Source organism: Miniopterus natalensis, chromosome 3 (assembly GCF_054644295.1).
Source record: "Miniopterus natalensis isolate mMinNat1 chromosome 3, mMinNat1.hap1, whole genome shotgun sequence".
NCBI classification, from domain to species: Eukaryota; Metazoa; Chordata; class Mammalia; order Chiroptera; family Miniopteridae; genus Miniopterus; species Miniopterus natalensis.
The window spans coordinates 18,758,887-18,773,063 of record NC_142083.1 but is presented as its reverse complement, the minus strand read 5'-3'; the positions used below and the strand labels follow the sequence as shown (position 1 = coordinate 18,773,063).

The following is a 14,177-nucleotide window of genomic DNA, read 5'->3' as shown; positions in this document are numbered from 1 at the left end:
AGCCAGAATGCCCGTGTTCACGTCTCAGTGACACCACCTGCTCCCTGAACAACCTTGGACAAGGCATTTGACTGCTCTGTGCTTCCGTCTCAACTGTAATAAAACCTGCTGTCCAGAGCTGTTGGGAGGACGGAATGAGTTAAGGCATGGGGCAACTAGGACAGTAGCTGACGACAGGCGACTCCGTAAACATTAGCTCTTATTAGTATTGATTTGATATAGTCATCTACATGCAACATTCCTCGACGAGGCCACCAGCATTCTTCCTGCCAATGATGACCTATGTCCGGACAACAATCTGTCGTCCATTTCAGGGCTCTCTCTGAAAGTTTTTTCTGAGTGGTTCTCAAAGTGTGGGCCCTGGACCACCAGACTCAGCATTGCCTGGGAACTTACTAGAAATGTAAATTCTCAGGCCATATCTCAGATTTACTGAATTAGAGAATCTGAGGATGGAAACTAGTCAGAGGTGTGCTGCTGAAGGTTTAACAACCGACTCTCCAGAGTTTGCTGATTCCCGTGGTTTAAATCTCCCACTAGGACCAGTTTCAGGCTACCACTGTGAGGTCCTTGAGCAGGGAGTTGTGAAGGGACGCACACAGTCATCTCTCCCTAGCTGAGATGCAGACCCTGCTAAGCACATTCTTGGCCCAGAGATCTGGGTTTTAACTGGCTCCCTGGGTGATTCTGGTGCTGGCTGGAATTTGAGAACTATTGCTCTGACTGATCCCCAAAGAGCTTTGTCATCTAGAGTTCTGGGGAGAATGTGTGGCAGAGCGCCTGGCTTTGGCAGTAAAACCTCTGGGCGTGAATCCCACTCTGCCATTTCCTGACCTTAGGCAAGTGCCTGGCATATAGTTCAGCATAAATGCACAATAGTTATTATTATGACCCCAGCTGTGTTCCTGCTGCAGTCAGTGACACCTTCTCAAACACTGAGAGGACTTTTACTGCTTTCCTAGACCCCTGGGTGAGCCAGGGATGATCCTGGTGCAGGGTTTGCAGGTAGGTTGCAGGACTTTCTTGAGGGCTCTGTTATGTTGTGTTATGCCTCATGGTGATTATGTGAAGTGGAACATGTTTTTTATTACCCCATTTTACGTGACAATCATAAAAACAGCCAACATTGTGTGGTGATTTGCAGAGCCTTGTAACATTAGGTTGGGGTCCAGGATGTCGGCAGGCTGGAGGTTCATTTTTGTGCTTTAGTAACTGAAGCTACTCACATGGGCGTCTAAAAATATCCTTCCTGATAATTCCAATTTCCACCCCAGTCAAATACCCGGGATGCTGTGCATAAGGAAGCCTAGTGGGCAGAGGAGCCAGCATGCTAAACTTGAAGTCGGATGCGACTTCCTTAACTTCTCTGAGTCTCTCCCTGAGATCTTCTCTGATCTCACCAACATCTAGGATGGTCCTCCTTCGTCTTCCTTCCTTGTTGACTACTGACCAACAGCCGCCCCCACTCTTCCTTGGGAACAGGGCCCTGATTTTGTTCAGGCACCTGGAGGAAATGTGCTCAGGGAAGGTGGGCCCCTCATGCGTGACCTCTGAGTGCAGCGCTGGCTGCAGAACTTTCTGGGGGGACGGGACCAATCTACATCTGCCCTGTCTGTCATGGAGAACACAGCTCCACGTGGCTACTGAGCACGTGAAATGTGGCTCATGTGGCTGAGCGACTGAATTTCTAATTTTAATTAATCTTTTTACTTATTATTTTTTATCCTCACTTGAGAATATGCTTGTTGACTTTAGAGAGAGAAAGAGAGAGAGAGAGAGAGAGAGAGACATTGATCAGTTGCCTCCTGTATGCTCCCTGAAGGGTTATTGAACCCAGAACCTAGGTATGTGCCCTTACCAGGAATAAAACCGGCAACATTTTGGTACACAGGACAACACTCCAACCAGCTGAGCCACCCAGCCAGGGCTCATTTTAATTAATTTTAATTAAACCCTAAATCACTTCATGGGGCTAGTGGCTACCATGTTAGCACGAAGACTCCAAACCATGGTGATTCTAGTCTTCTTTGCCGAGTCTTGCCAGACATCGCCTTTTGGCCCCACCCTGACCTATAGGCTCCAACATAAAGGGATGTGGCATCTGGGGAGATTTTTCTCCCGGCAAAAGGAGAGAGATGCACAAGAAGAGTCTGTGCCATTCTCACCCTCTGCCCTGGCCCCCTCCCACACTTTCCTGCCCGCCCAGCATTTTGTCATGTTCAGTGCGAAACTTGATGCCTTGGAAGCTCTCATGACAATGAGAGGCTGCTATTACTAAATAAAGATAAGAGCTAACCCTAATATAGTGCTGACTCCATGCCAGGCCCTGGCCAAGCAGTCTACACATACTAACTAATTTAATGCTCACAAGAACCCCGGGGGGAAGTGCTGTGGTTACCTCCATTTTCACAGAGGAGAGAACTGAGGCTTGGAGAGTTTAAGGAATGCCAGAGCCCCACAGCCGAGAAGCACCCAAGTGGGAGCTGAGGCCAGGGGAACTAGTGGCAGAGGCTGAGCCCTCATCGCTCCACGTGCTGTCTTTCTAGAACAGAGAGAAGTGCATAGCCCTGGAACCATCTATCTTTAGATTTCTTCTTATGTGACAGGAGTACACATCCTTATGTTTAAGACCATTTTAGGCTGAGTTCCTGTGACTTGAAACTTCAGGCATCTGAACTGCTGCGGTGTCTTTGAGCGGGCCTCTTTCATCCAGAGCCCTGACCGTGTTAGTCCACTGAGTCACCCCTCCACCAGGGGCTGATTCACAGCACTCACGGATTAGGAAACCATCCCATCATCAGAGGAAGAACAGTCTAAGGCCTGGGAATGCTGATGTTGAAATACCCAGATGGAGACACCCGCAGGGGGGTCCACCCGTGCCCAGCCCGGAGCTGACAGCGAAGCCCAGCCTTCCAGCATCTGCCCGTTTTCTCTGATTCTGATAAAGTTTGTCCAGAGGTATTATGGGAATGAGAAGCTCAAAGAGATAGGGAGACTTGAAAAACATCTATGAAAGGCTGCAGTGCTTATTCTTAAGGTTTATTCATTACGGTGTCATCATGGAGCCAACGTCTGGGTTTCCCAAGTCTCCCAAGCTCTCTTCTATGACTAAGAATTCAGGCCCACAAGAAGTTGTGTTTTACTGATAAGAAGGGTGTTTGTCTTTCCAGGCTTATGAATATTTGATGATACATGAATGCTGATCCCTTTGGTCAGAAGCAAACGTGGACTTAAGGGGACAATATTGCCAATTTCTTGTCCATGAAAGCATGCAACACACTGAGCTGGGACAGCACAGGCTCCCATTTGCAAGTGTTGCAGGATGTCCCCTCCCATCCCCAGAGCTGCCCTCCTTCCTTCCTTGCTGCTGGGTGGCCCTTTCTCTCTGTCCCTGACCTTCTCCATTGACCTTCCCTCACCCCCAACCCTGGTACTTCTTTTATACTACATCCTAAGTTTAAGAAGAGCCAAGGCTGCAATGGCAGAATAAATGGGGTGATCCGAGAGGTGGGGCTCATCCCTCACCACCCTCTTCATCTATCCCTTCAGTCATTCGGCAAAGAATTATTGAACACCCACTACTAGAAGCACTAGAGACACAATGAAGGGGAAACTCTTCCTCGGGCGGGGGGCGGGGGGGGGGGGGGGAATCTGCCAGAGGATCCTGCTGGGGTTTTATTTCTTTATTTTTTCTCAGTATTTGATGTAGCAAAGGCCCAATATTATCTATACGTCAAACCTGTGAGAGAAATAGGTGAGGTATTATGCTCCCATTTCACATGGGAGAACATGAAGACTGAGGTCAAGTAGGGAGGTCATGGGATGCGGGTAAGTGGTAGACCCAAGCCTCAAACCCACATCTTCTGACTCATTTCTAAGACACCTCACACCCGCTCTGGCCTGGGTAGGGCCAACCCCTGCAGGTGTTTACAGCTCGGAAGCAGACCCTTGCAAGTTCTTTCACCACGAGCCCCTCCTTGTAGGGTGAGGAGGAGCCCCTGGCAGCTGCCTGCATGGTCCTGCTGGCTAGTCTTTGAAGTAAAAAATCTTGAGATCAAAGGAAATATTTTGTTGAACTCAGTCATTTGTCCTTGATCTGCTAGAAACCTTAATTTAATTAGCAATATAAACTCTGCGAAGACTTCACTTTCCCAGCTTGGTTAACGCACACCATTTCTTTTATTTCTAAGTGACTTGGAACAACTAAGGAAAAAATATGCAAACTATCTCACATGAGACAGAGACTATGCAACACTTTGATCTCATAAGTGTTTTCCAGTAGTACTGACCTAGATTTGTATAATTTTCTTCTCCAATGAGTAATAAGTTAGATGGGAAATATTTTGGACTGAATTATCAAGTTGTGTTCCAGAAAGGCAAACTTCCCAGATTCCTTCTTGTTTGAAATCATAGCATTTTAGAAAGGAGGGGTCTAACATCATCACATATTCCATAAATCAAGGACTTTATGTATACTTAAGGAATCCAATCCTAACCTGTGACACAGGTATTCCTCTCTCTAGTTTATAGAAAAGATGAAGTGGCGTTCCCCCACTCACGCAGCTGAGAGGCTTGGGGCTCAGGTTTGACAGGGCAGATGCCGAGCCCTCCTGCGTGCTCACAGTTTACCATAGATTTAGGGCTGCCTTTAGACCTCCAGAAATCAGAATGCCACTAACTCTCCCAAGGGTGGTCCTGTCCCTTGTACTTGTGCAGATGGTCAAGAACAAGAAAAGTTGTCTCAGGTGGATGCAGGTCACCCCTGGGGTCCTTGAGGACAGTCTTTCATTCTAAGATGTTTGACTGGTGGCTAGGGGCTTGCCGGAGTGCTCATGCCCCAAGAGACCGGGTCTCATTTCTATTTGTGTATGGGGTGTGTACGTGTGTGAAAGCTATGGCTCCCCCTTCTCCGTGGGGCTGCATTTCTTTTAGAAACAGATCTGCCTTGAGCATTTTGTTCCAGAGAGAAACACACGTGGAAGGGGAGATGCCTCCGCCAAGATTTCAGGCCCTGATCTATTTCATGTCAAACCTCTCATTTGCTGTGATGTACGTGGTCAGTGTTTTGGGGCAGTCCTTTGAGTTCACCAAATCCCGCAATGGGAGGTTTCAAATGGCTCTGGTAATAAATAATATGGCTAGATCTTGAGCTAGAACTGGTACCTACTGCTCATGTTTTTTCTTCTCACTTTTATCTGCTAACAGAAAACAGAAAATCTTGGTGAGTGACTGTATTACAGCTAATATTGATGATATAAATTCTCTTTTTCTCAATACGGCCATGCTCTCCAAAACAAAACAAACAAAACAAAACAAAACAAACAGATAAAGGAAGGAAATCACAAGCTACCTCTGAAAAACTCCCAACTGATAGGCCATCTCCTCCTGCCTGGAATGTAGTGGACTGTCTCAGTCCTTCTGGAACAGTCACCATTGACTCACCCTAAAATCACCTCCCATGGGTTATTTTTCTTTAAACAGTCTGAAACGTGCCTGATCCCCACCCCCAATCCTGCCACCACCAGTGTTTCTTTAGCTGGGAAATTTCTTAAGCTTCTTACTGGAATTTGCTCTATGTGGTTAAAATCCCCAACAAGTAAAATGTGAGCTTGGCATAAATAATCATGTTTTGTTTTAGAGTCATATTCAGAAAAAGAACTTACGATGAGATAAATTCCTTTTTAAGGAGGCTCCTAATTCCTATAACCTGAAATTGAACTGAAATTCAGGATCCAGGAAGAGTTTGCAAAAACAAATTGTGTGTAATTTGCATTGAAAACTATTTCAATCTGGGTTCGAATGTAAGAGGAAATATGGAGGGAGGGGGGAACGTGCTCCAAATTTTGTGTAACATTTTAACATTTCTTTCTTTCTTTCTTTCTTTCTTTCTTTCTTTCTTTCTTTCTTTCTTTCTTTCTTCTTTCTTTCTTTCTTTCTTTCTTTCTTTCTTTCTTTCTTTCTTTCTTTCTTTCTTTCTTTCTTTCTTTTTCTTTCTTTCTTTCTTTCTTCTTTCTTTCTTTCTTTCTTTCTTTCTTTCTTTCTTTCTTTCTTTCTTTTCTTTCCTCTCTCTCTCTCTCTCTCCCTCCCTCCCTCCCTCCTTTCCTCCCTTCCTTCCTTCCTTCCTTCCTTCCTTCCTTCCTTCCTTCCTTCCTTCCTTCCTTCCTTCCTTCCTTCCTTCCTTCCTTCCTTCCTTCCTTCCTTCCTCCCTTCCTCCCTTCCTTCCTTCCTTCCCTGAGGATATTTTTTCCATTGCTTTTCAGAGAGAGTGGAAGGGGGAGAGAGCAAGAGACATCGATTGGCTGCCCCCATGCATTGATTGAGCCTGTAACGGAGGCACGTGCCCTTGGCTGGAATCGAACCTGGGACCCTTCAGTCCACAGGCCCATGCTCTAGCCACTGAGCGAAACCTGCTAGGGCTTTCTTTCTTTTTTTTAAGGAACATTGTCTATTGAACGTAGTGGCCAAAATGAGTTGATAATTATTGAAGCTGGGTGTGTATGTTTGAAACTTTCCATAATAAAAAACGGAAAAGGAAACAGAGGCCAAGACAAATGATCGTGGCTCTAGTATCGGACTGTTCTTTGCCTGCAAGAGCCGTTGAGCTAAACCGAAGCGGGAATGACATTTAGTCCAAACTCATTTTCCAAAAATACTTTTTTTTTTTTTTTAGTTTTTTCCTGGAACCTTAAAAACACACTCAAAAACTGTTTCAGCATGTTCCAGGCAGGCAGGGGTCAGAGATGGCAAGAGTACAAGACGGTAGAGAAAGCCTCTGACATACAGATAGTGGCTGGTTGAGATAGTTTCCAAATAGAAATCTGCCTGGAAGATTAGAAAAATAGGCTGAAACCAGTGACCTGAGATCAGTCAAGCATCCTGTCACTTATTTCAGCCTTACTTGGGGGCTGAAATATGGTGTTCAGTTTTAGGCTCTTAGTCATGATAATCACTACAAGTCTTGCTCTGTTGGGTAACTCCCTGCCCTGCCCCTTCCAGACAAGCAGAAGGTCCATGCTTAGAGCAAACCGTTCTCTGTTCCAGATTTTCCAGTGGAAAAAGGAATGTCTATTAGGCAGATTATTCACCTTCCCGCTGTCACGTCAGGGTAAGCCTCCTAGCCCAGCTAATTCTCCTGAGAGGACTGGCTGCTCTCAGCCATCAGCTGGGTGAAACCAAGCTCCTTCCTCCTTCACCATATCAGTGGCCCCAAAGAGTCCCCTTCCACCTGGACAGCAACCAGCTGACCACAGGCCCCAGTGTCCCCAAGGTCAGAGGACAGGAAACAAGAGGACACTTGTGGGACTCCTGGAAGCTGGCGAGTCCCATCCTGCCTAATATTCTGTCATCTCCAGGAATCACTCAAGTTCTGGCCCCTCCGGTAATGTTTCCTTCTGACTCATGCACCTGCTGCTCCATGGGTCTTTTCTGAGGACTCCTGGGCCCTCTTCCACTGAGCTGTCTGGGGTCCTTGTTCCATGGTGGGCAATTCCTCTGTGTCCTCAGAGTCTTCCAAGGATCTAACCCTACTGAAGTCTGGCTCTCTCTAGAGTATCCTGGTTTTCCACTTTTCCACATTTCATCAACTGGGTTCGGGATTCAACACTCTACCAATGTTCCATGATCACTTGCAATCTATTACTCTTCTCCTCTTGGAAAATAGCCCCCATCTGTTGAGTCCATGACATTTTGTGATTCCTCTCCCCATCTCTTCCTCCTTGCTGCCCCCCATGGGATCTGCTGGTGACTGCTCCCTCCCACCTCTCCAATGCAATTAAGATGTGAGTGTGTGTGTGTAAATGTGTGTGTGTGTGTGTGTGTGTGTACGTGCATATATATTGTCAAGACCCTGGCTATAATATCTGATGGCTTGGATTCTAATTTCTGATTTGTACCCACTAGTTTGTGTGACTTTGGCCAAGTTATTGAATGTTTTTAATGTTGTTAGCTCTTCTATAAAATGCAAACAATAGTACTTCCTATAGCATAGGGCTGTTGTGAGGATGTTATGAGAAGACCCATATAAAGTGATTGGCACGTTTCTGTCACAACTCTATGGTTGTTAAGTACATCATGTTTGGCCTGCTTGCTTTCCTTCCCAAATCCCACCATCATTTGGGGAAACTTCAGCATTCTTTGGAACTTCATAACCTGGTCCCCACAAGAGATCCCTGCCCTTCCTTAACTCAGGACATGTGTCTCCACTGCATGCCTATCCCACTTTCTAATGACGACCGCCCGGTCTCCATGCCTCCCCCCCCCCCCCTCCTCCCTGCAGTGTCCCTTTCTTCTTTCCCATCATATCCTTGTCTTTTTGTAGCTCTAGCCTGGGACCGCTCAACCTTGGTCAGATGGTTTATTTTTACTGCCATCTACATAAGCTATGATATGTATGTCATTTATCTTATACAAGTGCCATGCTTATTCTGTGGTTATATTTTCATAATTATTCCATTATAAGGATCAATGGGAGGTTAGACAACCCCCTATTGCCCACCACAGTCCAGATCACATGTGAAGAATCTCATCATCGACCTCTCATCTGAAGACTGGGTCTCAGGTCAGTGACAAATTTGATCCAAGGGGGCAAATGGACTAGGAAGCCGGCTTGGTATGGGTCTCAGAGGACACTTTTTACATGGCAATGACTGAGAGCTGGGACACCAGGAGGCCACAGGTGGTCTTTATCATCTGAATTTGGTGTATATGCTCTGATGGGGAATGATGGGGGACAAACCCCGTGAGCTATGGGACAAACTCAGCTGTGTTTCTGTGTTTCCATGATTTTCCTTGAAAACCAATTTTTTGTTGTTGGTACTTTTGGAAATTCCATTCTATCTCAATCCTGCTGAGTCACAGCAAGAGTAGGGATTTTGTCCTAGCATGGGCCAGACCTTGACGATGGCAGTCCTCTTTGGGAGGCAGGACGGTGATGGCAGAGGGCATCAGGCTCTCCGAGGCATTCTGAATGACCTTGGCGCTCAGAGTCAGCAAACTCATGATCTTCTTGTTGCAGGATGTCTGCAGCCAGGAAAGGTGGGGAGAAAGTTTAGCTTGGCTTGCGTCTAATCTTTCCTATCATCCCAAGAGGTGGAGTGACTCTTTCTCAGAATGGAATGGGAAGGAAGGGAGGAAAAGTTCTTGTGGTGACTGGGAAATTAGAAGATGACAATGTGTTTGTACCATTTGGTTTGAGGTTTTATAAATTCCCAAAGTATCCAAAATATAGAAAAAGTACTCAGTTGGCAACTCTTGATTGACCATAATTTTGGAGGATTTATTCATTCTTCTCTTATAGGTGGATAATTAAGAACAAAATATAATTGCGTGATGTTTAAAAGACACATTATACGAGAAATTGGGAGATCTGTCTCCGAAAGCCTGTTCTTGCACTGAAAGGCTGTGTGGCTTGGGCAATATGATTAACTAGGCTCTATATTTCCTGAGGTTTAAAATAACTCTCCTATTTTTTTAAAAAATCTTTTCCTTTAAGATGTCATGAAGAATAAAGAACATTTAAGCCTAATATTTTGAGCACCTCAAGGGAGCGAAGTGCTTTAAAAATACCGATTGGACTGTAAAGTTTTTGGATTTTTGAGGAGACTTATAAATGATCACATTTCTAGAAATCACTAAGAGCTGTGCATTTAAAGATAAATAAAAATAGTATTTCATTTTTAAAACATTGGAATATTGGTACTAGGTAGACGGGGGAGGGGGGGGAGAAGGAAAGGGGAAAAAAATCTTTAAAACCTTGTGCTTAGTCAGTTAAGTATTTCTTCATTGCCATTCCCAGAATTCCATCCTACTGTTTCTGAATTTGGTCATAATAATGAGTTTCCTAGGGATGCAGTAACAACGTACTACAAACTGGTGGCTGAAAACAGCAGAAATGGATTTTCTCACAACTTTGGATGCTGGAAGTCTGGAATCCAGGTGTGGGCAGGGCTGCTTTCTTCTGCAGGCTGAGGGAGCATCCGATCCGCCTTGCTCCCCAAACAACGTTGACTGTTAGCAATCCTTGGCGTTCCTTGGCTGGTAGATGCCGGACCCCGATTTCTGCCTGTGTGGTCACAACGCATTCTCCGAATCTTGGTGTCAAGGCTTCCTCTTCTTATAAGGACAACGGTCATATTGGATTAGGGCCCACCCTAATGACCTCATCTTGATTACATCTGGGAAGACCTTTCCAAATAAGGTTACATTCACATGAAAGGGGGTTGGGACTTCAATATATTTTGTGGGGGATGCAATTCAACTCACAATACTGACTAAATAAAAAAAATCTTCACTTTCCCCGGGGGACCCAGGCTCTGGCAACTTCCCTGAGTGGGTAAGGCTACCTGGTGGTGGTCTTACAGGGCAGGCAGGACTTGTAGGGACCTGAACTGTGCTGTATGTGCCTTAGCTCCTTTCCTGGGTCGTCACCATAACCTCTCCTAACCCTCAGTGGTTCTTCAACTCTCAGCCCAAGAAATTTCTTTTTAGTGCTTTTAAGAAATGGACTTACTTTAATACAAAAGTCAAATGTTTTTTAAGAAAGGATCAGAACACGTGTTTCTAGCCACTCACCCTCTACCCCATTTTCCCCTCTGCATTTGCTGCTGTCGCAATGAAGACCCCTCTGGATCTTCTGGCACAGGGACCAGGCTCCTTGGAGGTTAGGCCCTCACTAAGCCGCAGTCAGCTGGTGACATCAGACGCATTATGAAATTCAAGGCCCTCCCCTTCTCAATCTTATTTTAAAGCTCCTGTGAGTCACCTAAATTTTCTTGTCTATGACTACCAGCGGGGGTTGGGGGGAGGGTGGGGAAGGGTAAGGTGGGAGGGAGGACATTTTCGGCAGTGTGACATTTACAAGTCCCGGGTGTTATCTCTGACCTGCCCTGCTTGGTCCACAATCTCAAGTGGGTTCAGGTTTCCTGAACACATGTATATTGACCTTAGTACAGGGCCAGTTCTGGATGCCAAGAGTCAGCTACTTTTTAGCTTCTGCTGCCAGAAAATGGATTTTTTTCCCTTGAGCAAAAAGTGAAAATAGTGGTCTTTCATTTTGTGAAAACAATTAATTTTTGACAATATTAATGAAACAAATGACCTGAGTTTACCCGCAGTTGAGTAAAGGCTTTGAGTCCATTCTTTGTGCTTTGACTGCAGTGCCCCCTGGTGGATATTTTGATGTGTTGTACCAGTTTTCACAGACACCTAAGAAAGCATTTTAACAAACTCATTGTTTTCTAAAGTGGGTCCATATTTTGCTTCTTGTTTTTCATCCAACTAAAGTTCACGTCAACACATGACCAAATGGTGTGTGTATATAATCCTCTGATTGTTCACATGAAATTTTCTACACTTCTCTTCCTCATTTTAGAAAAGAGGGGAGAGAAGGCAGATACAATAAAATGGCACAGAAGAAAGTTACCCTAAGGGCTATCGAACTGTGGTAGGTAACGTGCCACGTGTATCTAGAAAACTAAAATGCTAAACACATGACTATAGTGAAGTTTTCAAACTGAGATTAATATGATTCATAACATTTTAAAGCAGGATAGAGATATGAATTCATTTGGTGAGCATCTGACATCTATTTGGTGCCAGAGGGCTTGTGACAAGTGGGTGGGGAGGAAACAACAGGTCCCCAGATAAAGGCCACTTTCTTATGGCTTTGCATAAGGATGTCCTGCCTGTAACTTTATCCCCAACTTACTCAGCGAAGACAAGGACCTCCCTGCCCCGCCTGCTCTCTCGCATTCTGGCCCACAGTGAGGGTGGAGGTGAAGGTCCTGGCCTCACTTCCTTGCTCTGTAGCTTCCAGGAGACTGCAGGGCACCTGTCTGTGACTGGCTTTGGGGACAATGTGAGAACTTTCCCTTTGAACTTTGATCTTCTCTGCATGACTTGGAGATCACCTCCTCTGTGTTTTTTCTTCCAAATCAGGACTCAGCCCCCCATCCATTGTTGTGTAAGGAGAGATGAACTCTGAGAGAACGCTTGCCCTCCAGGGTTACAGAACTTGTTGCCTGCTGGCCTCTGCTTGCCCTGGAGGGTATGTGACAATGTCAGACCTTAGAGACACTTAGGAACACACAGGACCTAAATAAAGGGGTTGTCTGGCGAACCCTCCCACTTTAGAGCAGACCCGTGTGTGAATCACTGCTGGCAGAGGGGCCATTGCATTCCAGTGCCCAGGCATGCTACTCTCAGAAAGGAAGTTCACAGAGCTTTAGAGCCTGAATGGGCCTAAAATCACATCTGTAGTTGAATTTCCCTATAATACAGTCACTAATTCACCTGACGGAGGCAAAGGACAAGCAGAGATTCACTAAAATTGTCTCTGGAGAGTCTGACACTATCCCATACACTCCACACAGCCCAACACTGTGGCCTGGAACAGGGACACACCTCTCAGACGGGGGCTGGCTGGCTGGGGGCCCCAAACTCATATCTCACACCTCCCCTCTACCTCTGAGCTGCTCCCTTAACCTACCAGCAACCCCGTGAGCTGAAGAAAAGCCAGTGTCAGAGTCCTTTCTTGAAAGCCTTCACCTGCTGGACTGGGATCTATTATTTTACCCTCTGAGCTTTCTCTTGGCCATGCTCAAACTGTTTATCCTTTCGTTGAAGGCCCTGTTTTACACACACAGGTTTGATTTTTTTCTTTCTTTTCAGATTTACTTTCCTTTTCACAAGTGTTGTTCCAAATGGGCCACAATATCCTAATGTCCAATTGACACTGACATGTACTCAATTCAGTGCAGCCTCCCATTCTGTGTGTTTGAGTCTGCACACCGCATGCTCTTCCTCCTATTTTTACTTGCTGTGTATCTTTCAATTCACCTTGGTTCATCTCCCTAACCTTTGGATAAGGGGCGGAATGGAGGCCTCCACAGAAGATATGCCCACATTCTGTTCCCCAGGACACGTGAATCTACCTTATTTGAAAATGGAGACTTCGCAGGCATATTAAGTTGCAGATCTTGAGATGGAGAGCTCGTCCTGGTTTATTCCAGTGGGCTCAACTCCAACGACAGGTGTCTTTATAAAAGACACATGGGAGAGACACACAGAGAAGATGAGATGACGGAGGCAGAGACTGGAGTGTTGCGGCCAAAGGCTAGGGAATGCTGGCCGCCACCAGAAGCTGGAAGAGGCGAGGGAGGATTCTCGCCGAGAGTCTCCAAGGATAACAGCCCTGCCAACACCTTGGTTCTGAACTTCTGGCCTCCAGGACTGCGAGACAATAAATTTTTGTTGTTTTAAGCCACCAAATTTGTGACAATTTGTTAAGGTGGCCACAGAAAAATAATACAGTCTCCAATGTCTTAAGATTATATTTAAAACATTTCCCATCAGGGGCTATTCAGTCATTATTCCCACATTTAATGTTATTTTGCGATCAACATTTTGCTGTACCTTTTAGGTCACTGATCTCAGTCATTTTGTATATTTCAATCATTGCAATTTATTTGTCAATCAATGGGCTGTGTCTAGAAACCCTCTGTTTCTCTACTAACCTACCAAAAATAAATTGGCTTCTTTCTAATTCACAAATGTGGGAGCAAAAGGCTGTGTGTGGGCAGAGCTGTGGACAAGTGGGCTTCACTATAATTGCCAAACAAAAATTTTGGCTAAGGGGACAACTGGCCTTTTCATTAGGGACCCATTTCTCCAGAGAAGCCTCCAACCTCTTGTTGGTGGGTATCTCCCTGGCCAAGGCCTTCTGGCATCAGGTTCTTGGAAATGGGCTGAGTAGTCTACCATCATTAGGCCGACTTTCAGTTCATTCCCTTATTTTCAGGCCTGTGCCTCATCCTCTCTGTGCTCATCAATAGCAATTAGACTGGCGCCCCCTGGAGTCACTTTCTCTAAGACACATTTCCAGCCAAGGGTGGGGCCAGAGAGCGTGGAGGTGGTGGCCTCTATGGAATGGCTGGAAGGAAATCTGGGGGCACATTCATTCTACGTAGAAACTTTCCATCAATCCCTTGCCTCAGGTATCTCCTACCTCTAAGTCCTGGGCATCTGAAAGTTCTGCAAGGAAAATTGGCTTTCAAACCCTCCTGGGAAAGAATGACAGTTTAAAACCATTTTCTTTTCCATGAAAGGAGCCAATCAAAGAGTATTGTTGTGACTTGTCTGGTGGGGTGGAATTCATGATGCTTGATCTGGGTTGAGAGGAT

General features: G+C 45.5%; 1 long non-coding RNA gene across 1 annotated transcript in view; it reads right to left on the bottom strand.

Moving 5' to 3' along the window:
• The window catches only part of LOC107540552 (uncharacterized), a 46,138-nt gene that overhangs the window by 23,345 nt on the left and 8,616 nt on the right, over positions 1 to 14,177 (bottom strand). The window lies entirely within an intron of this gene.